The sequence below is a fragment of the Puma concolor genome, chromosome A1 (genome assembly GCF_028749965.1).
Source record: "Puma concolor isolate L17-30 chromosome A1, mPumCon1.1.hap2, whole genome shotgun sequence".
NCBI classification, from domain to species: Eukaryota; Metazoa; Chordata; class Mammalia; order Carnivora; family Felidae; genus Puma; species Puma concolor.
In genome coordinates, this window is record NC_141667.1 from 71,635,641 (window position 1) to 71,663,567 (window position 27,927).

At 37.9% G+C, this 27,927-nt stretch overlaps 1 long non-coding RNA gene across 1 annotated transcript in view; it reads right to left on the reverse strand.

Moving 5' to 3' along the window:
* Nucleotides 1–27,632, reverse strand: part of LOC112861551 (uncharacterized) — a 69,615-nt gene extending 41,983 nt beyond the window's left edge. Inside the window, exon 1 of the long non-coding RNA XR_003223648.2 lies at nt 27,491–27,632. This is a non-coding gene — a long non-coding RNA (uncharacterized LOC112861551). The remainder of the gene's footprint in view (nt 1–27,490) is intronic.
* Between the last annotated feature and the right edge of the window lie 295 nt (nt 27,633–27,927).

A 27,927-nucleotide genomic window follows, 5' to 3' on the forward strand; every position in this document is an offset into this window, starting at 1 on the left:
GGCTGATGGCTCAGAGCCTGGAGCCTGTTTCAGATTCTGTGTCTCCCTCTCTCTCTGCCCCTCCCCCATTCATGCTCTGTCTCTCTCTGTCCCAAAAATAAATAAACGTTGAAAAAAAAAAAATTAAAAAAAAAAAAAACAGTATGGTACTGGCACAAGAACAGACAGATCAATGGAACAGAACAGAAAACCCAGAAATGGACCCACAAATGTATGGCCAATGAATCTTTGACAAAGCAGGAAAGAATATCCAATGGAATAAGGACAGTCTCTTCAGCAAGTGGTGCTGGGAAAACTGGACAGCGACATGCAGAAGAATGACCCTGGACCACTTTCTTACACCATACACAAACATAAACTCAAAATGGATGAAAGACCTAAATGTAAGACAGGAAGCCATCAAAACCTCGAGGAGAAAGCAGGCAAAAACCTCTTTGATCTTGCCCGCAGCAACTTCTTACTCAACACGTCTCTGGAGGCAAGGGAAACAAAAGCAAAAATGAACTACTGGGATCTCATCAAAATAAAAAGCTTCTGCACAGCGAAGGAAACAATCAGCAGAACTAAAAGGCAACCAGAAGAATGGGAGAAGATATTTGCAAACGACATATCAGATAAAGGGTTAATATCCAAAATCTATAAAGAACTTATCAAACTCAACACCCCAAAAACAAATGATCGAATGAAGAAATGGGGAAAAGAGATGAACAGACACTTCTCCAAAGAAGACATCCAGATGGCCAACCAACACGTGAAAAGATGCTCAAGTTCACTCATCATCAGGGAAATACAAATCAAAACCACAATGAGATACCCTCTTACACCTGTCAGAATGGCTAACATTAACAACTCAGGCAACAACAGATGTTGGCGAGGATGCAAAAAAAGAGGATCTCTTTTGCACTGTTGGTGGGAATGCAAACTGGTGCAGCCACTCTGGAAAACAGTGTGGAGGTTCCTCAATAAATTAAAAATAGAGCTACCCTATGACCCAGCAATTGCCCTACTAAGTATTTATCCAAGGGATACAGGTATGCTATTTCGAAGGGGCATATGCACCCCCATGTTTATAGCAGCACTATCAATAATAATCAAAGTATGGAAAGAGCCCAAATGTCCACCGATGGATGAATGGATAAAGAAAATGTGGTATATATACACAATGGAGTATTATTCAGCAATGAAAAACAATGAAATCTTGCCATTTGCAACTATGTGGATGGAACTAGAGGGTATTATGCTAAGCAAAATCAGTTAGAGAAAGACAAATATCATATGACTTCACTCATATGAGGACTTTAAGATACAGAACAGATAAAGATAAGGGAAGGGAAGCAAAAGTAATATAAAAACAGGGAGGGGGGCAAAACATAAGAGACTTTTATTATGGAGAACAAACAGAGGGTACTGGAGGGGTTGTGGGAGGGGAGATGGGCTAAATGGTAAGGGGCATTAAGGAATCTACTCCTGAAATCATTGTTGCACTATACGCTAATTTGGATGTAAATTTAAAAAAATAAAATTAAAACAAATAGCAAAAGGTTGTTGACCAAAATGGAAAAAAAATTAAATCCGAAATTGTTTTTCTGAAATTCAGGAAGGAAATAGATTTGAACCATCATGTTCTTATTCATGGCAATGTTAAGTGTTCCAGTTACCTGGGGAAAATGAAATAACCTAACACATTTATTAGGGCTTTCTAGGGTTAACCCTTAGAAAGATCAAACATGTCCTTAGTACTTGAAAAAATGTTAAAAAACAACCAAAGAAAATCATCCCAGGACAACTATGATATTTGGAAAAAGATATAGCTACTGCTTCAGTACAAGATGAGGCCACTGCTAGAGCAGAAGAAACCTGGGAAGGTAATGGCCATTGTGGATGGAAGGGATATCAGGAAACCATCAGGTGGGATTGTCCATCCTAAGGCAACAGAGGCCAGAGAAGGCAGGGACTTCACACTGTATAACAAAGAGCAATGGGACTGCTCTTTTACACAACTTGATCAGGAAGCTCCCTCACATAAGTTAACATTTGAACAAAGACCTGATCAAAATGAGGGAGCAAGTCATAAAGATACCTAAAGGAAGGAAGTTTCAGACAGGGAAATCAGCAAGGGTAAAGGCCCTGGGTTGGAAATCTCATTTAATGCAAAATTTCTCCTTCAATATCTCAAAGGTGTTTCTAACTTAGTATATTCCAAACTAGACTACTTTTTCCCTCAAACTAGTCCTCTTCCTGCACTTGAAACCTTGGTAAACAGCACAAACATATAGCCACTAGTGCAAAACAGGAACCTAGCAAACATCACAGATAAGGGTTTCTTCCTGTCCACAACATCTAATACATCTAGTGCATCTGGTGGACAACCTTGCTAGTCCACAGCATTCTCACCATCAGCAAGGACTCTTGCAGCAGCTTCTCCATGGTCTCCATCCTGTGTGATCTGACTCTGGTGACCTCTCCATTTGCATCTAGCACATCCTCACCTTTGCTCTCTGCACTCCATTCACAATGGCTTTCTTTCAGATCTGGGAACACTATTTCTTCTGCCTCAGGTCTTTGGCATCGGTTAACTACCACCTCCTGTGGCCATCCCTTCAGTGACCTGTATTTTATCAAATCTTTAGATTTTATTTCAAATGTCACTTCCTCAAGAAGAACTTTCCTGATTGGGTCAGGCCCTGATTCTATCAATTCTTATGCTTTTCCTTCCTCATCAATCTCTTAAATTCTCCAATGGAAGGAAGAGTGTTTATTTTGCTTGTATCCTCAGCACTTACAATAGTGCCTGGCATATAATAGGTCTTTGGTAAAGTTGACCTTTCTTTTTCAAGCCCCTGGCTCTACATCACTTCCTGGCACTTCCCTCAGAACCTCTAACTTCCTCTTAAACCAAAGGGACAGGACAAGCCACACCAGACTTCTCCCTAGTCAGTGAGAAGGTCACCATTTCTAAAATGGAGGTAAAGGGCAGAAACATGTTTGCCTCCCCTGTGTCAGCCAAACGGGATCTTGCACTGTCCCACCCATTCTTTGATCACCCTCTGCACCACTATTCTGCAGACCCGAGGTGGTAAGCATGGGCCAAAGAGAAGACAGTTCTCTCTGGTAAGCAAACCCCAAACAATGGTGCCTGACAGCCCTGGTTCACTGATAGAAGACCACTACTGAGGCAAAACTTTCAGCTCCAAAGACAAAGCTCCCATGCCCTGTAGAATTGGGGATAACAGGTACAAGAGGCCATTCAGAAGTTTTTTAAATAACTGCAACAATACTTAATATTTATTGGGCATTTGGCATGAGATAGGCACTGAGATAAGCATTTTAAACATATTACCTTATTTAATCCTGTCAACAGCCTAGGAGCTAGGAACTACTATTTTAACCATTTTACAAATTAGAAACACACTGAGTAAAGTCCAGCAATTTGCCTTAATCTCACAGCTAAACAATTGGCGGAACCAACTTTCCAGGAAAAACAACTGTATTATACAGCATGGTTAGCAACATGGACCTTCTAATGGTAAAAGTGGTGTAAACGACTACAATTTGCCAAAGCCTGGATGTTAACTAGGCAGTCAAGAGAAACTATTAGGCAATTTTCTAGCAAACATAGTCTCATGCTACCTTCTTTTTAAGTCACAAACTCAGTATCTTTGCCTTAGATATATTTGTGGTTGTATTTATTCCAAAATTACATATATGATCATAATATACATGATTTTATACATGCTAGGGGATTCTGTAAGAATTATTCCATGTCACAGAAGCTGTAAATGTGTTAGAGAGGACATGGATTCTAATATGTTCCATTACTGAAGAGTTTCTGTCTTATAGTCTTCAGGTCAACTAGCCCTACAGTTGCATCAATACTGGACCATTTTGATTGGGTTGGTTTCAAGCATCGTATCCGTGTACTACAATTGCTAAAATTCCCAACTGTGGGTGTGTGCAACATGGTGGAAAATGTCTCCCTACCCCCCAACTATGAAATGGCCCCATAGCTAGTCCCTGCCACTCCCAGGGTTCAGTAGTTTTCAGTCAATGTGGTCCTGGGCAGCACACAGAAGTAGAAGAGTCCCCACAGGGGATTCTACAGAACAGAATTTAACCTTTCGCTTCTCTATTTTTTTCTAGTTTTGTGTTCCATATATGCTCTACCTTCAAGTAACAAGGGAGGTCTGCCCCGTGCCTTTAACTTTATAATAGACGGTGCCCTCTCCTGGCTGCCAAGGGTATGACATATAGAGCTAAATCACTTCTTAACTCTACCCCCAAAATGCCCAAAGGATTTAGAGAACTAGCTGACAAATCAATAGAATTACAGTTGGCCCATGAACAACACAGCATTTGGGGCACTAACATCCCCCCTCCTTGTGCAGACAAAAATCCATTTTGACTTCTCCCAAATTTACTTACCTGCTAATAGCCTACTGTTGACACAAAGCCTTACCAAAAGCATAACTGATTAACACATATTTTGTATGTTATATGTAATATATACTGTATTCTTACAATAAAGTAAGCTAAAAAAAAAAAAGAAAATATTATTAAGAAAACCATGGGGGGGGGGGGGTGCCTGGGTGGCTCAGTTGGTTAAGTGTCCTATTCTTGATTTTGGCTCAGGTCATGGTCTCAGTTCCAGAGTTTAAGCCCTGTGTTGGGCTCTGTGCTGTCAGCAAAGAGCCTGCTTGGGATACTCCTCCCTCTAACTCTGCTCCTCCCCCATGCACATTTGTGCATACATGTGTACATTGTCCCTCAAAATAAATAAACTTTTTTAAAAAAGCTTCCTTAAAAGAAAGGAAATCATAGGAAAATAAATTTATAGTGATGTACTGTATTTATCAAAAAAATCCATATGTAAGTGGATCCACACAGTTCATAAAGGGTCAACTGTATTTACTGGTTGCAAGGAATTACACTAGGATTGGCATACCATACAATGCAATAAAAATACTTTTAAAAAATCTGAAAGCTTCCTGCCACGTGGTCTGTGAGTACAAACTATTATTATGAAAATAGTTCACCTTTGCTCTATAAATGAGAGAGTAAAAACTCCAAACCATTTGTATCAAACAAGGATCTGACAATTAAGTGTTTGTCAGACCAAAAAAATGAAAATGCATTTCATAGGCTCTGGAGCCAGCCAGCAGGTTGGGGTCTGAACCTGGCTCTGTCATTTATCATCTGAGTGACTTTGGGCAAGTTACTTTACCTGTATGAGGTTCAAATTCCATAGGGATCACATATACTACCTACCTACCTCACAGAGTTTATTGTACAGGTTAGATTTAAGAACATAGTGACATAAAGGACTTAATACAGTCCCTAGCACTTATTAAATGCTCAACAAATGGCAGCAATTATTATGATATTGACAATGATATAAAGCAATGATCTCCAAATATCTTTGATTATTCACTTCTATCAGAAAAAAATGTTTGAATAGTATATCTCCAACATATATATATATATATATCTTTATAAATTATATCCACATACACCAATGTGTTAAAATAGAACTGTCTGAAGGATGCAACACAGTATCTCTATTTATAGACACAATTATAAATAAAAGTTCTATTTTCTTTCCACATCCCAGTGAACTGTGTTGTGACACTCCTAGTGTGTGTGCACCCTACTGGAGACTACTGATCTAAAGGCCCAAAATAAAAGGCTTTTCCCAGAGCATCTAGGTCCAAGTTCAAGATCATATTTCTCCTCCATAACCTCTTACCACCCCTCTCTCTAAATTTATCTTCCACAAAATATAAGTCCTATAGACCATGTGGGAGCTTGCTTTCTGCCTCTCCCGTAAGCCACATTCACTGTACTTGATGACTCAGCTCACGTCCAACCTATACCCCAACACCTGGCTTAGTAGTCCGTCCTGTCTATTGTTAGTCCCAGATGAATATGTGTACTATCTTGATCTCTACTTGGTTTATATTTCTACACATCTTATCTCTCCAGCAATAAGACCTGAAGACAGGAACCATGTCTTAGGCTTCTGGTGATCTCTGATGCCGGTGAATATATCTTCAAAATACATACCTGTTGAAACATTGACATGCAACTTACTTTTATTTTTTAAAAATATTACATTGGCTTCCTTGTCTAAAAGTGTGTTCTACCACATAAACTAATCATAAAAATTAAAGTTTCTTGCTACATGTTATTCAAACCTACTTCTTAAAATTAAACTATCTTAGAGGTGAAAAGAACTATCTTATTTTTCAAATGTGAAAACCAAGACTTGGAGATTAAGTGAACTCATTTTTTAAAGACATTTTCCAAAGGAAATTTTCAGAGTTCAAGATAGTTCTTAGTTCATCAGAATAAAAATATTTGGAGTGGATGGGGAGAGAATTTAGACATTCCTTTTATAGTTTGGTTCAAATGAGATCCTTTAGGACAGGAGAGCCTCTTTCTGTCTTCCTTGTCTCTGCACCTCATTTGTCTACAGCTTTAGGGTTTTTTTTTTTTTTTATGTTGTACAAAAGCACGAGGCTTTTAAAATCTGTCAAAAAAAAAAAAAGTGGCCCTTGTTACAGAAGGTACCCTGAGAATTGAACATAAGCAGTACTAGGCAGTTAGATGACCTAACTATAAGATGATGACTATCGAATAGAGAAAATCAATTGCCTTTTTTTCCCTGCTCAGAAAGTGCCCTGTAGGGGATAGATAAGTGCAGGCTGTAAATAGTTTATTACTCCGGAGTTCTTCCTAATGGCAGGCAGCACTGAAGCTGACAAGGTAACAAGTAGTCACTCAGCCAAAGGTCACTTTCCGTAGCCCAGCAGCCTTCCCACTTGGAAATGCAATCTGGATCTAATGTTGATTTGAAAGGAGAGGTCATTATACCACCCAGCTCCAGGCATCAACTTTCTAAAGGTTTTTAAATTGTGCTTCTTTTAAAAATGAACTCAAACCTGTGATATTTGTGCTTTATTGCTAGTGAAAAGACCTGATTACCGTGGTCAGCTTAACTGCTTTTATTGAGAAGTGGAAGCCAAGGAGTGGAAAATAAATCTTGTGGCTCTGTGTAGGAACTCTGAAATAAAATTCATCACTCCAGTTAGCTTTCAGAAATAAGAGGGATGAGGATGGGGCTCTGGTTTCTTTTGATTACAACTGTCTGTACAAGTGGATTGGGAGACTGTTTGGGGTCTGAAGGCTGCTGCCCTGGAGAAGGTCACTGGGATCCCTGAGCAGAAGGGAAGGACCTCCAGACAACACTGACTCTTGCACAGTAGCAAAAAATCAGTTCTGAGTCACCCTGTACTGGGCAGGAAGACTAGAATATACAGACAAGTAGATCTACATTTTTTAAAGCCTCCCTGCCCCACTCACTCCTCAAATATGCCTACCCTTGAGGGTAACCTAAGTAATTCTACTGGGAAAGGGAAGTAGAATCTACATTTAAGGATGTAATTTTTATTTCCATTCAGGGACAGCATTCTTTCACCTCTAGCTTTACTGGCATTAGTGGTGCTGCCACAGCCAGTTCAATTTCAGTCATTTGACAATGATTTGGGTTTGGCTGTTTGGGACCAACTAGCTCCAAGTTGAATAATGCTGATTATTACATATGATATGTTTTCTCTAATATTCCCTGTTTAATCTCTTATACTATCTATATTCACAAATTGTGTAACACCTACTTGAATATATCTCCCATACCTGTGTAGTCACAGCTACTCTTTTTTTTTTTCCAATATATCAAGTTTATTGTCAAATTGGTTTCCATACAACATCCAATGCTCATCCCAACAGGTGCCCTCCTCAATACCCATCACCCACCCTCCCCTCCCTCCCACCCCCCATGAACCCCTCAGTTTGTTCTCAGTTTTTAAGAGTCTTTTATGCTTTGGCTCTCTCCCACTCTAACCTCTTTTTTTTTTTTTCCTTCCCCTCCCCCATGGGTTTCTGTTAAGTTTCTCAGGATCCACATAAGAGTGAAAACATGGTCTCTGTCTTTCTCTGCATGACTTCTTTCACTTAGCATAACACTCTCCATTTCCATCCACGTTGCTACAAAATGCCATATTTAATTCTTTCTCATTGCCACGTAGTATTCCATTGTGTATATAAACCATAATTTCTTTACCCATTCATCAGTTGATGGACATTTAGGCTCTTTCCATAATTTGGCTATTGTTGAGAGTGCTGCTATAAACATTGCAGTTCAAGTGCCCCTATGCATCAGTACTCCTGTATCTCTTGGGTAAATTCCTAGCAGTGCTACTACTGGGTCATAGGATAGGTCTATTTTTAATTTTCTGAGGAACCTCCACACTGTTTTCCAGACACAGCTACTCTTAAAACAGAGGTGGACTGGAGTGCCCGAGTGACTCATTCAGTTAAGTGTCTGACTCTTGATTTTGGCTTAGGTCATGATTTTGGTTTTGGTCATGAGTTTGAGCCCTGTGTGGGGCTCTGTGCTGACAGCACAGAGCCTGTTTGTGATTCTGTCTCTCTCCCTCTCTCCCTGCCCCTCCTCCGCTCTCTCTCTCAAAAATATATAAACTTAAAAAAAAAATCAGGGTTGGGCTAACTGCTTATTTCGTAATTCAGCCCATGCTACCTGAGGGAGGAAAATGGCTCAACCTCAAAATACATGCATTTCCATGGTTTACATTCTGAAACTTAACTGGGCAGATTATTCAGCATATCCAATAATTTCTTTTGGAATTTTTCTGATTATGTGAATACACTTCAGAGGTAAGTTACATGAACTAGCTTGGATTTGCGTGCTGATCTTGTAATAACCCCATTGGCCAAAATACACCGGCCATAATTATTTCAGGTGGCCAGCCCCTACTTGTCCCTTGCTCCAGCAACACAGCTTTGTCTTGAGGACATCACTGTCATCTCCACTCCTCAGAAGTGCACCGTTACAGGCCATTTTGAAGTGCATCAAGTTGAAATCAGAGCTGCAGTTTCTAGGTCTCCATGAAGAAAATGCATTCCTCAGTTTTAAGCTGACTAAAATGAACACAGAATTGGTTTTGTTTCGAGGAGAGTGAATGTATTCACAGCAACTTATGGATTAATAAAACCATAGGTTTTATTATGGGAGAAATAAATAAATGTCTTTGGGAGTTTTCTTTGGGAGAAACTGCCACAAAAATGACAGCAGCTTTATATGGGTGTTATAAAAAGTGATACGCCTCAATAAGAAAATCAGAAAGGCTCTAATAACTGAAGTATCAAATGCATGGAAGGACAACCCTCAAAAGAGTAAATTTAGCCAGTAAGCAAACCTGGAGAAATGTTCACTCCTCCCAGTAACCCAATGAATGCAAATTTGGAAAAGAAGATACTGTTTTCATCGCTTAAATCAGCAAAAAAATTAAATTAAATTAAAATAACCAATGCTGCTGAAGTGGCAATCTGTCACTCTGATGCAAGCGACATTTTAATTGGCTCATCCCTTTAAAGAACATTTGACAATAAGCAGTGAGAATGTTAAAACTACCTATTTTTGGTTCAATAGTTCCTAAGAAGATAATCTAAAATGAATAAAAGAATCTCATGCATAAAGACATTCATTTCAAAATTATTTATGTTACCAAAAATTTGAAATAACCTCAGCAGTCAAAAATAGGAAAATGTTAAACAAATGGCATATTAGGTAACCATAAATTAATGCTATCACGAATATTTATTCACACCTAAAAAATGTTTATGGCCTTCTGGTCAGTATGACAGTTTTAAGCTTGTGAAATATTTCTCCTCTGCTTCAAATACATTAAAATTTCACTTAAAAAAATTTTAATATATAAATAATCTCAATTAAAAAGACTTTTAAAGCCTCAATACACAAGCTGAACAGCAAACTAAATACATTCTAAAAAGAAGTAATGAATTGGGAGACAGATCCAGGAATCTCACTGAGAATTCAAAAGCAACATAAAGAAATGGAAAAATACGAAAGAAATAATAAGAGATGTGGGGAACAGAAAGATCAGTCCATTATCTAACTGAAGTTTCAGGATAAAGAATAGAGAGAGTGGGGAGAGGCAATATTTAAATTTAAAAAATGGTTTAGATTCTCCCAACTGTAAAGAGACATGAGGTCACAAAAGGGGCACCCTGTGTCCTGAGGACAGTAAAACCAATGCACATCTAACCACATCATAATGAAGTTGAGAATATTAAAATCACAGAGAAAATCCTAAAAACTACCAGAGATAAGTCAGATTATCTACAAAAGAACAATAATGGGCTTGGGTAACTCGCCTCTGAAGTGTCTCCACATAATAAAGAAAAAATCCCAAAAATGTTACCAGAAATGCTAAAGCCCTTCACCCATAGTTGGGTTTTTCAACATTGCTTATCTGTATCTATTTCTATTTCTATAGAAATATTATTATATTTCTATATAATTTTATACCCTGCTGCCTTACTGTATCCTGTCAGTGTTGTTATAGTTTTTTATTTGTTTCTTTGGTGTTTTCTAGGTATAAAATGTATATAGTGATGTACATATGATACTGTAATGTTTACAATTATATCACCTAGAAATAACAATGCTTTTACGTCCTTTTTACCAATGCTCATTCATTTGGTTTCTTGGTCTTACCTAAGTGCGTTGACCAGAATTTCTGGAACAATATTAATAGGGACATCCTTGTCTTGCTTGTCACTTTATTGACTACTTCCAGTATACAATCTTCAATTAACATGATGTCACTTGAGGGTAGAGATGAATTCTTCCTTAACATGATAAAACATATCTATTGATTCCCACTTTACTTATTATTTAATAAAGAATTGATGTTGAGTATTATTAAACATATTTTCAGCGTCTATAAAGATGATCACATAAGTTTACATTTTGAGTAATATGATAAATATTATTAGTTTTTTCTGATGTTAAATTATTCTTATACTTCTAGATAAAATGCCATTTGGTCATGATTTATTATCCTTTTAATGTGCTGCTGAGTTTTGTTTATTAATGTTTTATTTAATGTATTACATAGTCATAAGACTGATCTGTCATTTTCTTTTCTGTTGTTGTGGGTTTTTTGCTGTCATATTTGGATTCTGGTATCAATGTTTTCTCATTTTATAAAAAGGATCTGGAAGCTTTAGTCCTTCTTCTATGTTCTGTAACAATTTAGACAGCATTGGAACTCTGACTTTTAGGAGCTAAATAAAATGCGCCTGTGAGAACATTTGGACCTAATGATGTTTTGGGGTTGCTTTCTGACAACTTTCCATACTTCTCCACTAATTCCTGTTTGCACTTTCAAATCTCTTCTAAGATCAGTTTTGCTAGTTTAATTTTTTCTATGAAATTAAACATCTTATGTTTTGATATTAATTGATATCACTGATATTAATATCAACATTATATATATTACATATATAAATAAAATCTCAAACTTACAAAACACTTACAAATACAAAGTGTTTATCTTTTCCATAAACCCTTTGAGTGTAACCTGTTGGCATGATACATCATTATCCCAAATATTAGTGTCATTTTCCTACAAACAAGGAAAGTCCCCATTCTAACCAAAATGCAAGCATCAAATTCAGGAAACTAACACTGATATATTACCACCATCTTATCATCAAACTTCATTTAGGTTTCACCCATTGTACCCAAAATGTCCTTTACAGCCAAATGATCTAGCCCAGAATCATGTGTTCCATTTAGTTATCACATCCCTTTGGTGTGGAAAGAGACTCATTCTTTCAGTGACTTTCATGATCTTATTGCTTTAAAACATTACAGACCAGTTATTTTGTAAAATGCCCCTCAATTTAGGTCTAATGTTTCCTTATGATTAAATTAGGGTTAAGTGCCTTTGGTAGGAATAGCACAGAAGTGATGAGGAAAAAATATTGATTTTGGGATCAAATTTATCACTTTTTTATTGTCTCTAGATTTTGAATAATTAGAAAGCTTTCCCCATACTAAGATTAAAGATGTATTCACCCATGTTTTCTTTGTACTTAAATTGTTAGAATATTACACTTAGATCTCTGATGAACTTGAAGCTTATTCTTGGGTATATTGTGATATTTCATTCTATCTTTTCCCAGATGGCTACCCAAGTCCATCTTTGACCCAGTGATTTGAGATATACCTTTACCATATACTGGATTTGTGTAGGAACATGGATCTCTGTCTGGGCTTTCTATTCTGTTCTACTTCTCTGTCTATTCATATACCAGTATGACATTGCTTTAATTATAGGAACTTTGTATTATGTTTTAATGCTTGGTAAGAGTAGTCTTGACTCATCTAGTGGTTTTTTTTTTTTTTTTTTTTTTTGGTTGTTTGTTTTGTTTTTTGGTCTTGGCAACTCTTATATGTTGGTTTTCCACAGAAACTTTAGGATCAACTTTTCTACCCCTATATTAAAGACTGGTGGTGTTTTTATTGGAGTTGCATCATATTAATAAATTCATGTAGTGAGACTGTCTTAAGTTTTCCTATTCAAGAATAGAGGATATACTTTGCATTTCTTCAAGTCCATGTTTGTGTCTTTCAGAAGTGTTTTAAAGTTTACTTCACATAGGTTGAACGTTTCTTTATTTTTGGTTTGTTTTGTTTAGAGAGAAAGAGAGAGCATGAGCCAGGAAGAGGGGCAGAGAGACAGAGAGAGAGAGAGAGAGAGAGAGAGAGAGAGAATCTTAAGCAGGCTCCATGCTTAAGAGCCCAATGTGGGGCCTGATCCCACAACCCTGGAATCATGACCTGAGATGAAATCAAGAGTTGGACGTTCAACTGACTGAGCACCACCCAGGTGCCCCAAGATTTTAGATACTTCTAAACTTTATTCTTAAATATCTGCTGCTATTATAAAGGGGTTGTTCTCTATTATTATGAAGACCTCTTTATTTTGAAACAAGACAAAACTACTTCACCTTTACAGTTCCCTTTCCTTCTTCTCCTACCTAATATAAATTGCGTACTCCATAAGTCATCCCTCCTAGGCACAGGGACATCACATCTGGTCTATGTAGGTGGTGCACTAGCTGTCTCCAGAGCATAGCAGGCACCTGTAATCTATGGCCATATACCAAGGCCTTGCCAAGAAGCCAACAATATTACCTATGATATCCATATAGAAAAGATATAGTAAGGTCTGTAGAATATGACTTGTCACAGAATTACATCTGACAATGTCTAAAACATTAGTCACTTTTGTTCTCTGAAAAGCTAATCTAAACAGTTATAATTAATTATTTCATTATATGTCCATCTACCTTTGATCTGAATCCCTCTTTGAGAGGCATAATGCTTTAGTTATTTATGAATTAACAGTACGTGGCACATAACACTAGTTACTCAATAAATGTTTATAGACCCAATAAATGAATGAGTAAATTATGTCTATCATAAACACGCCTTACCCTCTTTAAGACATAGATGTTGCCTCTTTCCATGGTTTTATTTTCTCTCCCATGCAAATTTAAAATTGGGAACTTTTTTCCTCAGAGTAAGAGGAGAATATAGCATTTTATCTTACTACATTATAAAATGTGATTATTTCTCCCGAAAGTAGGTCTCAGAGTGTGTTAGGTCCTCCCAGGGCTTCTCCTCAGTAGTCATCTGAGTGTATCAGAGCCACATGATCCCTTACAAGCACTTCACATGTTTTCAGACATCATGGTTTGTAGATTTGCTGTCACTATCAAAACTCCTCAAGCTAGGCAAGAAGGATTCCTCTCTAGGTATAAAGGCCAAGAACATTAAGCAACAGTCCTTACTGAGGACTGAAACCCACTGAACTGAGCACAACCAAATCTCTCACTCTAGTTTTGACCCCATCTAAAATCTGAAATTGAACTCACAGAGATTTTTTAAAGCTTCAGAAGAATACACTGCTTTCTGACATTTTCCTGGTTTTCTTCTCCAGGCAAGGTTGTTCTATCTCAATCTAAAAGCCATTCGATTTGGTAAATCTCTTCACAAATAGAAAAAAAAAAAAAAAATCCCATACCTTTTATAAGCACATAGCAGTTTTCTTCCAAGAATCTTCAAGTAGTAAGCAAACAAAAGCAATATTAGAAATGATGATAAGAGGAAGTAGATGTTACCACTGAATTGCTTCTCCAGTTGAGAAAGTATTACATGAGAAGCTAAAGCAAAAAATATCAAAGACAAAGGAAAGAACTTCAGAATCTGATCAAAGTCTCTCAAGTATGTGCCATCAATCTTTCAGAATCAATATCCTAATGGTCATTTGTCTCGATGGGCTTCAGTTTTCAAAGTGTAGGAGTGGGAAACATGGGGGTGGGGAGGGATTGATTGTGTTATGACTAAGGCCAGCTTGCTGAGGAGGGGCCAAGCAGGTGGTAGATCTTCAACTCTTCTGGTTAGTTGGGGAAAGCCAGTGCTTCTCATGAAGCATGAGGAAGGGACATTAACACAATAACCCTTGAGACAGAAAGGAGAGGAGAGCATTCCACTTTGTGCTATGAGAAAATGCACTTGAAATGGCAAGATAGGACACACCTACAAAAAACAGTAGAAGATATGCCACTAGTGGCTAGATCCAGACTGAGGGCAACTAAACAGCAGCCTCTTTGTCATTCTTGTCCCTGAAAATACATTGTTATCTCCTGTCTTCCAACAAAAGGGTTTTTAAGAAATGTCAATTGAAAGAGTTGGTAGGAATGAATCTTCATCCTTATAATTTGGGAGAGAATATTACATTTTAGATTTCCTAAATCAATATTATCTTTGCTCATATTTTTTTAATGTTTATTTATTTGAGAGACAGAGTGCATACACAGAGAGAGAGGGAGAGAGAGAATCCAAAGCAGGCTCTGTGCTTCAGCACACAGCCCAAGGCAGGGCTCAATCCCACAAACCTGGGAGATCATCACCCGAGCCAAAATCAAGAGTTGGATGCTTTACCGGCTGAGCCACCCAGGCAGTTCATATTAAATACAATTAAATCACTGAAATTATCTCCAAATATTAGGGTGTAGGTTTCCTGTTATTTCAGAAAACAAAAAAGCAAAAAACGGTAGACAAGTTAACAGGTGATCTGAGCAGAGACATGCATTTGGGTATATAATTAATTCCACAAACACTATTGGATCTAAATATACCTTCTTAGTTCAAAAATGCATAAAGCAAGGTTAAAAAAAATCATTTTCTGCAATCTGTGTTAAATCTTCCCATGTTTCAAAATGTAGAACCTAAAACTTTTCTTCGGATCCAGGCCACGTGTCTTTTTGAGAGATACGTGGGACTCATTTTATTGGGACTCATTTTACTCTGACGGAGGTTTACACAGTCTGTGATCACTAGAGGCTTAAAGGCATTTAAACTTATTATTTTCTAATTGCCTGAGAATCTAATTAAGTCTTGATCATATGATTAAAGGTTATCATCACCTCAATACTAAAATCAGGATTTTGAATGTTATAGTTCTATTCATATGTCTTAGTTAACTGAAAAATAATTTCATCCAGTTGTCTTCTAAATTATTGCAGCCATTCTTTTGACTTTCCCGATAGCAATAGAACTCAGGATATCACAGGGAGAATGGCCATTTTCTCTGCTTTGATTAACTTTATTTTTAGGAGTGCAAAACAATAAGTAACTGAGTCTACTTTAACATACATAAAAGTACCACGAGTTTTCAAATAAGCTTTATAAGGGATCCATACCTACTTCTCCCTAACTTGAAAACAAGCAGAAAACAAACAAGAAAGCCAAAAAAAAATCTGGATTTAAAAGCCCTGTGGCAACTGGGAATCAGCAAAAATTGAACACATTATCTATGGCTAAATTCATATTATGATTATTATGGTCAACAACTCACATTAAATTGTTTCTATTTACCATTATATAGCTCATATTCTTAGCTGTAGGGAAACAGCCAAACCACCTTTGCCAACTTTAGAGACTTGTGACTTAGGTTCAGTTTCACTGCATGGTATAGCCAGAGCTCCTATGATCAACAGCAATAACAAGAATGTTCTCTTGTAATAAATATTAGCAAAGGGTGTGTATATTTCTGCTCTTCAGATGACTGTGTCAATTTAATCTAATTTTAGTTCAAAGAGTCATTCATCTCTGGTTCTGCATCAGAGAAAAAATTACTTTATTTGATTAACTGTGAGGACTGGGAAGAAGTCTTCCATATATCTTAATATTCAATTCTAATGCATTCATTAGGAAGAAACAATTCCATAACCTCAAGTAAATCGTCTCAAATTGGAATGGTCAAAACAAAAATGCTAATAACCAAATAGAATTTAGTGTGTTACATAAGCATGTGCAATCATCTAAATTAAAACTAATCACTTTGTATCAGAAGCAGTAATAAAAGCCAAGTTCTGCCTCATTGTTCTCCAGCGAAGCATGAATAATTCATGACTCAGGTAAGCTTCCCACCTCTTCTGTGTCTTCCACAAGATTTTACCAGTTTTATTATTCAGACTGTGTCTCTTTAGAGCACTTTAGCCCTGTCAGAATTGAAATGATACTAGGCATCACACCTTCTGATGTTACTATTTGTAGATCTGTTCTTAGGCCTTGATCCAAAGCCGAGTTTGACCAGGTCTTCCTGGACAAAGCAAAATCCCAGAATTTAGCCTTGCTTCAGGACTTCCCACTCTCCCTGAACCTGCCCTGATTCCTCTCCATAGTCTCCAACACTCTCCCTGAATTAAAAATCTTTTCTGGTATCCGGTCCCACCGTGTCTTTCCAGGAAGCTGCTTATAGTGGAAAATTTAAATTATCCTGTTTTATAGCCAAAAACTCTTAATAGCACTTTTTACTTCACAATAAATGCACCCACCAATAGTGTCACCACCTTTGCACATCACATTTATGCATTCAGCAAACATTTACTGAGTTCCTACTGTGGGTGATATGCTAAAGTCAGAAAAAGACTCAAGCTCTGCCTCCATGGGGGAACAAATATGGTGGACCAAATGTTAAAACAGCGGTGCTAAGAGGTACTAACTCACATGAACAGGAGACGTAGAGAAGGATTCCCAGAGAAAGACACTTCCACCTATTCTTAAAGGATGAGCAGGAGTACCTAGGTGGTTGCAGAGGAGGGAGAATAAGGGAAAGAACTCCAGCAGGAAGAGATGAACACCTACAAAGGTGGAAAGTTGAGGACAAGAAACAGATTCCAGAGGGTTCCAACGTCAGTTCCAAAGTCAGGTCCCAAAGTCAGTCTGGATGAGCAAAGCTGGCTCAGGGCAGAGCAGCAAAAGCTGGGAGGCAGTGAGCTGACTGGAGAATGCAGGCCACTTCGAAGGCACCAGCCTACAGTGGCCATGTGGGATTGCAGGCCCAGAGAGGCCAGAGGCAGCCAGGAATCTGGATGTTTATGTAATATCTTAAACTTTTTCACTGTCAGCAACTTTTTTTTTAATACCACTCAGTAGGTGAAATCAAACATATTATGTATTTTGTGGTAGGCTGACTAATGGCCCCTAAGATATTCAGATGCTAATCCCTGGAACCTTAAATATGTTACCTTATGTGGCAAGAGGGACTCTGCAGATGTGATTAAATTAAGGACCTTGAGATGTGGAGATCATCCTGGATTCTTTGAGCGGACCCTAAATGTAGTATCAAGTGTCCTTAGAACAGGGGGAAATGGGGAGATTTGGATTACAGATGAGAAGTAGGAGAGGAGATGATGGAAGCATGAAGCAGGAGTGATGTGAGGAAGGGGTCAGGAGCCAAAGAATGCAGGCAGTCTCAGAAGCTAGAAAAGGCAAGAAAATGGATTCTCTCCCAAAGCCTCCAGAAGGAACCAACCTTGTAACACCTTAAATTTATCCCAGTGAAACTGATCTCAAATGTGTGGACTCTAGAACCAGAAAATAATTAATCTGTGTTATTTTAATCCACCAAGTTCATAGCAGTTTGCTACAACAGCCACAGGAAAATAATAGATCTTCCAACCTGATTCAGCTCTTTGAGTTGTCAGTGGCATGTGTGTTTGTGTGCCCAGCTTGACATTAGACCATAGAGGTGGCCTGGTCCAAGCTCTTGGTATTCTACCTGCTACCCCATTTGGAAACATTTGTTTATGTGTCATTCTACCCTATTAGACACTGTGAATTCACCAGAGACAGGGACTGCCTCTCACTCTCTCTGTGTTTCCATTGCCTAGCAGAGCGCTTGGCACATATTCTTTGCTTCTCAATAAATAAAAGGCAAGGTAGAAAGGCAGGCTGGAGCCAAATCACCAAGGTCTTATTTTTACCATGCCAAGAAATTTGAATTTTATATTGAAGGAGATGGGGAACAAATAAAATATTTTAAGCATAGGAAGGACATGATGGTTTTGCTTCTTAGAAACTGACAATACCTTAAGGACAATTTAGAAAAGCACAACTGAAAACAGGAGATTGGTTAGAAAGCTGTTGCAGTAACACAGGAATCCTGTAAAGCAAGACTAAGTTAGTAGCAGTAGGGATATAAAGAAAATTGATCATATATTGGGGTTTAAATTGATGGGACTTAAAGACTGGTTCAGGGCCGCCTGGCTGACTTAGTCAATAGAGCATGTGACCCCTGATCTCAGGGTCATGAGTTCAAGTCCCACACTGGCCACAGAGCTTACTTAAAAAATTTTTTTGTTGCGGGGCACCTGGGTGGCTCAGTCGGTTAAGCGTCCGACTTCGGCTCAGGTCATGATCTCACGGTCCGTGAGTTCGAGCCCCGCGTCAGGCTCTATGCTGACAACTCAGAGCCTGGAGCCCGTTTCAGATTCTGTGTCTCCCTCTCTCTCTGCCCCTCCCCTGTTCATGCTCTGTCTCTCTCTGTCTCAAAAATAAATAAACGTTAAAAAAATTAAAAAAAAAATTTTTTTGTTAATAAAAAATAAAGACTGGTTCAATATTGTAAGACAGAAAAGGAGAAGTCTTAATTGACTCTCAGGTTTGTAGTGGCAAAAGTAAGGTGGAAAAGGAGAAGTATAGGAAATAAAATGAAATCAGCTTTGACAGGTTGAGATTATAGTGCCCATGGGACATCAAAATGGAACTATTCAGTTGATTATATTTTCTTGAGTTTACAAGGGCAGTTTGAGGTAGAGATAGAGATTCTATCTATCAACAATAGTTGAAGCTATGAGTTGTGATGACATGACTTACAGGATGTGCATACATCAAGAGAAAAAGAGAGGAGGATAGAAGAGAAAGGAGAAGGGGTGAAGCTCAAGACTAGTGGCATTTAAGAGAAAAATACAGAAGAGTATCTCTTAAAGTAAATAAAGGACAAATAATCAGAGAAAGGAAGAAAAGTCCAAAGAAAGACAAGTTACTGAAACCAAGGCTATGAAAAGACCAAAAACAGCAATGTGGTTATCAGGGTCAAACACAGAGAATAACTGAGATTTTAAGACTGAAATTTGTTTAAGAAATTTAGCAACTACAAGAATATAAATTTCCTTAGCAAAAGAAATTTCAGTGGTATGACAAGATGAGGGCATCAGGCAGAATCAGACTGCAGTGGACCAACTAGTAAATGAAAAGGCAGGAGTATGAATACAGTGAGCAGAGATGGCGAGATCAGCTCTAGATACACACGGCAATTAAATTGGTAGGTTTCTTGGGGAAAACTGAAGAGGTTTCTGCCTTATTAATTCTATTTTGTCTGTAAAGTGGGAGTCAAGATCCTTTCTTGAGAGCAATGATGAGTTAGAAGATATGAAGGGAAGGGCGCCTGGGTGGCTCAGTCGGTTAAGCGTCCAACTTCAGCTCAGGTCACGATCTCGCGGTCCATGAGTTCAAGCCCCGCGTCGGGCTCTGGGCTGATGGCTCAGAGCCTGGAGCCTGCTTCCAATTCTGTGTCTCCCTCTCTCTCTGCCCCTCCCCTGTTCATGCTCTGTCTCTCTCTGTCTCAAAAATAAATGTTAAAAAAAAAAAAAGAAGATATGAAGGGAGTAATGAAGCCTTGAAATAGTCACCAAAATGATGGCGAAAGAGCTGAATAAATTCCAGGCAGCAAGGAAGATTAGCATACACTGGAGACCATCAATCCATGAAGGTTCCATACCAAACCAGTTGTGTGGTTCTTCTCCATGGCTGGTACAGTGAAAACAAGGACCAAAGAGTTAAGAGTATCTGTAGATCATGGATCTCTGCCAGAAGGAAGAAGTGGACCCAGAACCAAGCTGATGGCCTGAGAAACAATGAAGGGATTAAGAGACAGGATATTAGGGGATAAGGCAGTAAGAGAACGAAAATGATAGGATGTCCTAGTCATATAAGAACACTTAGGGGTCTAATGTTTAAGTGGGGTCCAATCTAGTTCAAGGATCAGCCATGGAGCAGGTGACTAAGTGGGAGGTGGCAAAAGTTCTTAGAGCCACAGAGGGTAGGAATCCTAAGGCAAACATAATGCTAATAGAATAGATACTGATGTCACACAGAATGACTTCAGGTAAGGAATAATGCAACCATTTGATGAAGTAATATAAAGCCCCACTCTGCCTCAGGTACTGCATTAAGTGATGGGTCAGACCCTACATGAACTAAAAGAGTGTACAATATTGTTCAGAGTAAAAGTGGTAAATAAATATATCCCATTTAATATGTGATAAGTAGTAATTGATATGGAATACCCACCTAACTGTAGTGGGCATACAAAGGAGGAGGTGTAGTCAACAACTTGGCAAGTTCAGAGAAGACTTCACCAAGAATGTAATACTTGCCAGAGTTACTAGAAAAAGTTACATTAGGAAGTAAATAGCTGACAATGATAAAGAGGAGTAAAGGGCAGCCAGTCCTAATGACATGCAAGTGAAGAGCTGCAGGCACCAAAAGTCTGCAACACAGAAATGACATCTCCCCTCCATATCTCTGGCTGCCCTAAGTGCCACCTAAACTATTCAGCACACCGCTGCCACACCTACTGGCCTCAAATACTACTTTCAAGACTTCGGTTTCCTTCTTACATCTTTCCATTTCTTTCCAGTTCCTTCACCAGTTCCTTTTTAAAGTGAACAGTCTCAATTCTTATATCACAGAGAAACAAATGTGAAAAACATTTGTTTTACTTGCCCAACATCCCCAACCCAACAGTATTTCCCACTACTTACCTATCAAGTACTTCTGCAATGTGTCACCTGCTTCCCGTCTTTCTCATTCATGAATGCTCATGCTCATCCCATGTTCTCCACGTGTGTTCCCTGTCTGTAATATTTCTCCCAGTTTTCCCATCTAAATTAGTTCATTTCTCCTGGCCTAGGTGAAGTTCCATGACTCCCATGATGCCTTTCCTTGACCATCTCTGAATTAGTTTACTATGTATTATAGCCTTTAGAACTGTGCTGTCTCCTCATATTCTCTAACAGTTCACATGTGCTAGACCTATCTTTTCAAATAAGGTTCCTGAGGACGGAGACCTTGCTTTATACCCCTAGTGGTTTGTAGAGTGTTGAACACACATCAGTACCAAACTAATATGGTAGTAAGTACCTGAGTCAGATCTCATTTTTTAATTCAAGATTTGTTCCTCATACTGAATTCTTTTTATTTGTGAAATGAAGAACCTGTACCCTAATCACTCAGATCCCTTTCACCTGCTGCAATCTGAGTCTAACAAATGCTAATTATTTTATTTGATCAGAAGCTGTGACAGTACACATCAAGAATATCACATGGGCGCCTGGGTAGCTCAGACAGTTAAACGTCTGACTTTGGCTCAGGTCATGATCTCATGGTTCATGAGTTCGAGCCCCATGTTGGGCTCTGTGCTGACAGCTCAGAGCCTGGAGCCTGCTTCAGATTCTGTGTCTCCCTCTCTCTCTGCCCCTTCCCTGCTCATGCTCCATCTCTCTGTCTCTGAAAAATGAATGTTAAAAAAAATTTAAAAAAAAGAACATCACATTGCTTTGATTCTAAGATTCTATCACATAGCATGCACCATATTTAAAAGGAAAGTAAATATATTTCAATGTACACTTTAATTCTAAGAGTCAAGTTTAATAAATAATTATTAAATTCATTCAGCAAATATTTATTGAGTACCCATTACATGTCAGGCATAATTCTAGGCTCTATAGGACCTTGTAGTATATAAAGCAGACAAGGTCTTTGCTCTCTTGGAGCTTATATTCTAGTAGAAACAGACACTAAATAAACATATAATATCAGGTATGCTATGTCATTTACATGTCACTCAGCGCTATGGAGAAAATAAAGCCTAGAAAAAGGATACAGAGACATGGGGTTTGTTATAGATGAGGTAGTCATCTTAATTTTAACATCACACAGTAAAGATATGGGTATTCTTGTAGACATGGACACAGGTATGTATAGCTATAAACAGATACAGCTATGGATACATAGATAAGTACAGATGTCCATGTTCTAGACACAGCACTATGTGCCATGTAATGAGCTTAAGTGTATCATGCTCACAAGCTTATTTAATCTTTCCAACAATCCTTTGAAATGTACTCTCCCATTTTACAAATGAAAAAAAAAAAAAAAACACCTCATATTCAGAGAGTAACATGTCCAAAGTCACTCAGAAAGTGTCAGTACTGGAAACCATACTGAATTTGCAACATACTGATTTTCTTGCACAAAAATATTTTAAATTAGAATGGGAAGAAAAACCATCATGTATTCTGATTGCCAGGAAAAGAAATGTATTCTCGTTTTAGGGACACCTGGGTGGCTCAGTTGGTTTAGTGTCTCACTCTTGATTTTGGCTCAGGTCATGATCTCACAGTTCATGAGTTCAGGCCCCCATTGGGGTCTGCATTAGGAGGGCGGAGCCTGCTTGAGATCCTCTTTCTCCCTTCTCTCTGCCCCTCCCCAGTTCATGCTCTCTTTCACTCTCTCTCAGAATAAATAAACTTTAAATAATGTATTTTTGGGGGTGCCTGGGTGGCGCAGTCGGTTAAGCGTCCGGCTTCAGCCAGGTCACGATCTCGCGGTCCGTGAGTTCGAGCCCCGCGTCAGGCTCTGGGCTGATGGCTCGGAGCCTGGAGCCTGTTTCCGATTCTGTGTCTCCCTCTCTCTCTGCCCCTCCCCTGTTCATGCTCTGTCTCTCTCTGTCCCAAAAATAAATAAAAACGTTGAAAAAAAAATTAAAAAAAAATAATGTATTTTTGTTTTAAATATGTCTTTGGCTTTGTTGGTTAATCATCTGACTTCGGCTCAGGTCATGATCTCACAGTTCGTGTGTTTGAGCCCCACATTAGGGGCTCTACCATCAGTGCAGAGCCCACTTCAGATCTTCTGTCTCCTCTTTCTCTGCTCCTCCCCTGCTTGCACACTCTCTCTCTCTCAAAAGTAAATAAAATTTTTTTAAATACATAAATATGCCTTAAAAGGTCAGAGGTCTTTTGTGTATTTAAGAATTGTGATGGATTATATCACCATAAAAGCCAATAACATAGCTGAAAATGAAGAAAACTCCAAGTTACATGGTTATACAAAAAACAAAGTTGTAAAAATGTAATATATCATGCTGCCATTTATACATAAAAGTGGACCATTTTCCTTATTTGTGTACATATGCACAATATATCTCCCAAGATCAAAAAAAAAAAAAATGTTGGTAACAGTGGTTACCCTAGACATGAGTAAGGAGACTTCCTTTTTACTAGTATATAACTCTTAAAAGTTTTTCATGTGCATGTGTTGCTTATTTACAAATAAAGCTTTAAATTTTTAAATGGGATAATTGATGTCAATAGGACACCCAAAATTGCAGATAGAATAATCTTGTACAAAGAGATTCTTTTCTTAACAAAACATAAAAATTTTCCACAAAAGAGCTTTCATTAATGTGTAGCCACACTAAAAATTGATGTTATGACAAGCTTGGCCTACTGTATGATTGTTGAACCACATTCCTCTATAAGCAACGAATAAATGAACAATTGGAAAATAGCCAGAAAGTAGAAAGTGACAACATAAACAATCTAAGCACTGTAAAGTTTTTTTCCATCACACATCTAAAGAGTGATAAGAGCTCAAAAGGTACTTGTAAGTATTTGATAATAAAAATTTAGATTATTTTTCAAACCTTTCCTCCTATATAACATTTTCACTTGCAACTTCCAAATATCCACCAAGATTACAAAGGAACAAGTCTTTCACAAGAAAGTCATGGGAAATAAAAATGAGAATATCAGGGTTCTCTTTGTATAAAATTACAAGAATGCCAAATGCCAGCATTATCTGGTTACTTAATGTATTTTAAATGTAAAATAAGTTTATACTAATCCTTTGCCCTTTTCAGTCATGAAATGTAAGTTTTTAGCTATAACGGGTATAGCAAAACGTTTTACCTAATTCAAATTCATGCCTCTACAGTGAAAAAGGAGGCGGAGTCCAGGGTACCTCAGTATAATCTATTGGGAATTTAGACCTGTAATTAGCTACCTTTGGTATCATCACTTGCTGTTCAATATCACTGCAACTGAGAAAGCATTTATCTGGCAATAAAAAGCTTTTTATATGTTATATGTGTCAGCTTTGTGTAGTTAGTCAGATCTGTAATTAACTCTCCTTTATAAGCTTTGTAGAAGAATGTAGGAGTACAGGTAGTGAAATCGTGGCAGGTTGATGCCCTGTGTCATTTTGTGGACTAGTTATGGTGCCAAAAAAAGAAAGGGGCCGAGTCAACACCAACTGGAACACAGCATCACAGAGATCTTTAATTTCTAGGATTATTTAGAAATAGATAATGATGGTATGACATACACTGACCCTGAATCTCTAGAATTGTGGGCACTTTGCTTCAAAATTTTATTCGCAGTGGTGAGGTTGCCACTCAAGTTTTCTTCCTTCCTGACAGGGCAGGTGGATCACTGAGATGGCTGCCTACACTGAAAAAACAGTGTACATGTTTAAAGCAGAAATTTCATCAGCATAAAACTAACTGGGCAGAAATGAGGCTCTTTTGACCTTACCATCATTAGCATCTTGTAACCAAACAACTCAGATACCTTTGAATCCTTTGCTGGGTCCCATGAATTATTAAGTGGAGAGTCTGATGGCTTGCCCAATTAATGATATACATTTTATTTCCAGGAAGCATTTATTCATCTCTAATAAGTGTTTACCATGTTGTGAGATTAAAAAAATAATAAAACACTTGGAATTTGGGTCAAGAAAACCTACAGGATTTATGTGACTCATTAATAAGTAGAGTAAAATAACCTTCATCTTGAATGTAAAAAAATAAGTACAGCAAATTTTCCATTAGAGTCGTTTCAAAATGGAGAAGAAACATAATGGAAAAGATTCCCTTTGACAAAATATAAACATTGAGATGGGAATAACAATTACAAAAATTACCTATATAACTAGATATATAAAGGGTCCATGACAAGAGAGTGTATCAGTCATATATGTGAACCATATACTGGAGACAAGAAATCCTCTCATTTGAAAAAAGTGCCAGAAACCATCCAATGTCTACAAGTGGACCTGGTGTCTCACCTTCTGTGCATGCAACCAGATTTTTCGAACCCGTTTCCTTTAAAGCCTTGCACACATATACATGAGTGATTAAGTAATCATTTTTTCCCATCCATTCTGATGTAGCAAGACAACATTCAGACTCCTTTACACAAAGAAGGCTTGTGCCAGGAGAAGTAAAGATATATACAAAGAAGGGCAAACAATTTTGCTCAAATCGCTAGCCTTCCTGTGTTGCTCCATCATCCCTGACTGAATAGACGTACCAGACATAAGACAAGATAATGGGAAGAATATAAAAGAGATAATAATATTCTTTCCTTCTGAAGAATCTTCCTACTGAAGAAGGAACATACATTTGTTCAGAGCAGATAAGAGCATACTCAAAGACAGTATTTGATCAGCTTCCCAATGGGAAAAACTATGCAGTTACAGGCAACTAAAAGGATGAGAAGGTAGGAAAATTTGCCTTAACTCAAACCAACAGTTTAAATATTACGTATAGGTAAAAGCAAGCAAGGGATATCCAGGAAAACAATGAAGCCATGTCACAGATAGGTAGAGAAGGGAAAGGGGTCAATTTAGAAGAATAAGACATACAAAATAGAGACTCTAGATATGTTCCTTTTGACATTAAATACTCTCTTGACATTAAATACTTGGAAGGTTTGGGGCGCCTGGGTGGCGCAGTCGGTTAAGCGTCCGACTTCAGCCAGGTCACGATCTCGCGGTCCGTGAGTTCGAGCCCCGCGTCAGGCTCTGGGCTGATGGCTCAGAGCCTGGAGCCTGTTTCCGATTCTGTGTCTCCCTCTCTCTCTGCCCCTCCCCCGTTCATGCTCTGTCTCTCTCTGTCCCAAAAATAAATAAATGTTGAAAAAAAATTTTTTTTAAAAAAAATAAATACTTGGAAGGTTTGAGCAAGGTAATAACCAAGTGAAAATAACTTATGTACAAGTATAGAGCTTAGCTATATAAAAAGTCCCTAAAATTTTTGTTTTTTAATTTATTTATTCTTTTTAAGTAGGCTCCAGGCTCAATGTGGAGCTCCAGTTCAAGATTCTGAGATCAAGAGTCACATGGTCCTCCAAATGAGCTAGCCTGATGTCCCTGAAATTTTTAATTTGTTATAAAAGCATATTACTTAACCAAAAGTTACATCCTCATCTGGACATGGCTGAGAACATTCGAAGTAAGTAACAGGAGCCTTTAAATATCCAGGGGGTACAAATCACAAACCAATACACTAAGGTTACCCCATTCACCATTGGAAAACTGACTTTCATTCAGAGCTTGTTCACTCTTATTTTAGAAAGGATCTAACTCCCCTCCCCATTGCAGATTAGAAGCAAGAAATTAAAAGGGGTAGCTTCTAGATTCGGGCATTCTCACAGTTGTAATAATTGATGGTTGGCAGTGAGACAATGAAGGAAGCAGAAAAAGTATTAAAAATAGTTATTAATTGAGAGATGTGGGTATTTACTGAGGTCAATTACCTCAGTAAAACAAAAATCTTCATTAAATCATTTGAATGCTTTATTTTCATTCTCTAATAATTTTGTTCCTGTAACAACATGAAGCAGTTCAAGCCAACCAATAATGATCTAAAAAATGTACCAAAAAGCCAACCTTTCTCTGACTTTCTGACCAATTTTAAATGTTACATCCTTTTATTTAGTTTCCCATTATAACATGTGACTGCACTCACACTAGACATTTACAATATTTGCTCAAAGAGAGCTGAAAGAAGGCTACTGTCCAATTGCAATATCTTCCTTGTAATGCTGTAATCACGTTTTTGCAAGGAAATAACAAATTTTTAAATAACAGTGTTTAAAGGCATACATGGTCTAAGAAAATGTCTCTTTTTTACCAGGCAGAGTTCTTGCCAACACAGCTCTCTTCTCATTGATTTCATATCATACAAACTGGTGTAAGTGAACATATAAAAATGGAAATTGCTTCAAGGCTGAATGCAACCATGATAAAGCAGTCATACTTTGTTGCATTTCTATATTAACCATTAACCCACAAGAAACTGAAAACATGCTAAAGTGTAGCCCAGGGTCTCTCTCTTTGTACCTTGGGCTGCCAGACTCCTGTCCAAACGTGTCAGGAAACACAGATGAGGATGGAATCATCGTGTACAAATCCAGAGTTCCTTTCTGGCACCACATGTTGTAATGCCTAAAAACAAGGGGGGAATAATAATCATAGCAATGTATTTTGACTACTTATTATGCCCAGGTACTGTTCTAAGCTTGTTCCTTAAATTAACCCATTTAATTTTTTTTAAAAAGCACTATTAGACAGGATTATTAGATCTAAGTACAAGGCAAATGTGGCTGAGAGATTAAGTAACTTGACCATGATCACAAAGCTGGAAAGCAGAGCCTAAATTCCAAAGCATGTCTATCACATGGAAACTCTTAGGTACCTCAACTGAAATTTCCTCTTCTACTGATTAATTACTATACCTTTCAACCAAATACTAAGATTTGTTTTATGATTATAGAGTT